The sequence below is a fragment of the Atta colombica genome, unplaced genomic scaffold, assembly GCF_001594045.1.
Source record: "Atta colombica isolate Treedump-2 unplaced genomic scaffold, Acol1.0 scaffold238, whole genome shotgun sequence".
Classification (NCBI taxonomy): Eukaryota; Metazoa; Arthropoda; class Insecta; order Hymenoptera; family Formicidae; genus Atta; species Atta colombica.
This window is the reverse complement of record NW_017259336.1, coordinates 1,749,637-1,754,079: the sequence shown is the minus strand read 5'-3', so window position 1 is coordinate 1,754,079 and position 4,443 is coordinate 1,749,637.

The following is a 4,443-nucleotide window of genomic DNA, read 5'->3' as shown; positions in this document are numbered from 1 at the left end:
TATATATAACTTATACATTTTTATATTTTAATATTTCAAATATAAATATTAAAATTATTTAGAAGTTATTTAAATTGAAATGACGTACGTTATTTGAAACAAAATTTCTTTTAATTTACATTTGCATTTCTTTTTTACTATGATTATATTAATCAAAAAACATTTTTATTATAATCTTCATAAAAAATGGGCCGTTAATGGGTTAAATAACGAAGATTATCTCTTTTATCCTGACATATCAGCCGCTGAAAATTGAAAACAAAAATCGCCTGTAATATTCCTTATAAATTTTATAATATATTAAGACAATTTTTTAATCCCAATGCTTCAGTAACCCTTTTTTTAAATTCTTCATTAATTAACGAATTAATGATTTAATATTGCAATTTAAATTTACAATAATAGTGACCTTAGGATAAAATTAATGCTATAGAACTAAAAAATTATTAAAATGAAAAACCGAATAGAAACATATATCTTTGTAAAATAGATTGTCTCCATTTTTGTATATTCAATTATTATTATCATATTATAATTTTCAGAATCTTTTGAGAAAATTGGTATTCTCATTTCTTTTCTTAATAATGTGTCATCTCTATTATATTAAAGTGTTTATAACATATCGCAATTGCTTTACTTCATACACAATCGTGTTATAATTATTAATTAATAAAATTCATTTTCGTATGCTCTCTCTTTCTCTCTTTCTTTCTCACCCTCTCCTCAGCATTTTCTTTCTCTCCATTTTCTTACTTATATCGCAACTTCTTATCAATCACGCTTCAAATCAAGCTCACATATTTAAAAAAAAAGACAGTTATTCTTACATACTTGTTCAGGAAACAAATTACATGTTTCGAAAAAATCTTCTATTATTAGAAAATCGTGCCAATTATCGGTAATTAACTATAACATAATATTTTCGCTTGCGATAAAAACATTACATTGTTCTAAGAGATCCAGGCATTAATCAACAATTGTTTAAATAAACCGGAAAAAAATGTAAAATTTACTAGAAACGACTTTTCATTCATTTTTCTCAGTCTTTTAAAATAAAACAGTATCATTATTATGAATTTATCTCGAATATAAATATTAATACAACATATGTAAATTTTTCTTATGATTCTTTTATAATTTTTGCCCCATTTCCGCTTAATAACAAGTGCCTCGAATGTTTCCCTTTTCTATAAATTTCTATACATTTCTTAATGTACTATTATCTTATTATTATCGCAAATACAGGAATTGTTGTAATGCCTTGATCACTTCCTGTATTCATGCATTTTCGCGATTTCACGTTTTAAAATGTATCTTATAAAACAACTATATTTTTCTGTTTCAATGCAATTTGATTCAAAAAATTACAATCTGTACTAAAAAGTTCGTTTCTTAAAAATATTAAATAATTTAATATTACATAGAAAATTATTCATTGTTATAATTACTTTTTGAAAACAGAAATGGGAAAATGCGGACCCAAACGATAAATGCAGACCCAAATACAGTGTGACAAATTAATGTATGACTCTATAAGAAAATCAAAAATGTTTCGCAAATATGTTTTTTAATATCAAAATTAGGGTAAATAATCAAAATGTAAAAAATTCTTTTTTTTTCTTTACTTCTTTTATTCATTAAGCAAATATATTGAAATGAAAAATATTCAATATGATACAATTATTCAAAATAAACATAAAAGTAGGAATATTATTATAATACGCATCGCGATTTACAATCAAGGATAACACAAACATTAAAAGAATCGATTTCAAGAAATTAATATAATAAATCGACGTTTCTTCGTAAACCCGATTTTAATTATAGAAATAAGAGAACTGCTCATTAATACCTAGAAGTAAAAATTGGAAGAAAGTACTATATTTTCATGAAATTAATTAACATATACCATCAATAATCAAGTCTACAAATAGACATGAATGTATCGTGTACAATACTTTGTTTTTGTTACAACATTGGTGAATAAATTCCTTTCTTTCAATGTTACAAAGAGGAAGAACTGCTTAATTTGCTTAACATTCGCACTAAATCTTTTAATTTCCTATATAACTCAATTATAAATTGTTATGATTATTAGTAATTATTAATAATTCTTAAAATAGGGTCCCACAGCCCGTGGCTCAGCATGGCTTGCAATGACTCGCCATGGCTTAGAAAATCTCTACGTGCCGTAGGACCAGGATGATTTGTTATCGCTCACGGCTTATGACACATCGTTTTTGAAAATTAAGGGCGAGCCAAAGAAGTCTTTGCGAACAGACACGCTGACAAAGCATCTTGCGCTATTAGATTCGCCAATGATCACGTTCAGCAGAATGCTTATTTTGTAAATATTGAAAGTTTTCTTCGCCGATACAGAACTATAGAAGATCTAAGAGTAATAATTCAATTAGCGCAAAAGAAACTTTCAACCGTAACAAAACAAATTTTGCTAAACGTAGTCAATGTGCATTTGCAAAAAATCATTTCACATAAATTTTTTCGTATAATTATAAAAATTCGACAATTTTTTCATCATCCTACTCTATACTATGACTTGAATGATAAAAAATCATAATAAATATCTCAACTAGCAATAATAAACAGGTTCTTATACATTTATATGCAAGCATAAAGAAATTTGGTGATGTAGCAACCCGCAGTAGTTGATTATTATGATTTAGAAGAGCCATGGCAAACCCTTTGATTTACGTTAACTTACCGATATGGTGAACCAAGGACGAGTACCACAAGTCACGAGCCGCGAGCCATGGCGAACAATAGGGTGCCTTTCAACAAGCGACTCAGTAAACCCAGTGGTCATCTCATTCTTGTTTAACATTGGCGAACAAGGATGTAATGATGCATCACATCGTATCATGTGTGTCTCTTGTTGGAAAGCACCCCTAATGAGCCACCCTGTTCCTACGGTAGAGACTCGCTGAGCCATGGCTCATTATATGGCGAGCTAGCTCGGTGCGCCATGAAATTGCCGTGGGACCATAATTTTAGTCTTTTTTTTATATCAATTTCGGAACTAATCCTGTGACGAACGTACGGCGAGCCAAGATGGAGCAGGAACCATGCCGAGTCATGGACTATGGAATCCTACCTTTAGAATTATGATCATAAAGATTATCATTTATATATCAGAACTTTCAAATTTATGAGTTAGATTTTTTAATTTGTTCATTTTAATCACACGCTCTTTTTGCACTAATCTCTCTTTTATTCCTTTTTAAATTATATCTATTATTATAGTTGATTGAAGTAATAATTCAAATTAAATATAAATATACACTTATATTTAATTCGTAAGCGCACACGCACGACTCACGCACGCATACACGCACGGCACGCATACACGCACGGCACGCATACACGCACGTACGCATATACACACTAACGTTTATTAATTCGAGAACGTTTGCAATTTTTTCATTTTTTATAAAAACTTAAATATTGTTAAAAAAAATCATAGAGAAGTTTTTAAAAATGCATTTTAAAGAAAAAAAATAGAGCTTTCTAAAGCAATGTTTGAATTTTATCTCTATTTTTGTTCCTTTTTCGTTTTCTTCTTCTTTGGTTCCCTTTCTCGAAATAATAAGCGGAAATCGATATAGCCAGATCACGTCATAGATACAAAGAGTAAAAGTGATGCAATACCCATAAAAATGGCGAAGCCCGCACCATTTTTTGGTATTATATCTAGATAAAACATCATCGGACAAAATTTGAGCATTTTAAAGAAGAGATCTTAAACTTTAGCATAATTTTCGAAAAAAAAAATTGGTATAATAATTTTTCATAAAGATATGAAATTTTTTATTCTATAACATTTTATTGCGTAAAATTGCTTGCTTTTTCTAAAATGTTTTTAATTTCCAAATTAAAAAGTTTACAGAAAAAAAACAAAAAAGATGTTTATTGTAATATAAATTTGTATACATTTTTTCAAAATTTTTTAAAAACTTTATACAAATCATTTTAGAAAGTTTTTACACTGTAAAATTTTATATAACATAAACATTTAATATTTACGAAAAAGTATCGTACCAGGTTTTTTCAAAAAGCATTTTAAAGCTTAGAATGTTCATTTTAAAATACTTATTTATTTAATTTTGTTCGACGATATTTCATCCAGATACAGTACTTCAAAAAATAATAAAAGATTAAAAAAATTTTTTAAATATTTATTTTCAATTTTATATAATTTAGAAACAAAATATCATGAAGACAAAATTCAAATACTAGTTTGAAAAGCTATTTTTTTTTCTGAAATGGATTTTTAAAAACTACAAGATTTTTTCCAACAAAATATTTAAATGCGTGTATGTATGTGTATGTGTGTGTGATAATTCATTTCAATCTTATCCAGATAAATATTTCGAAAATAGTTGCAGTTTTATCAAAAAACATTTTAAATAGAAGTTAGTATAGAGA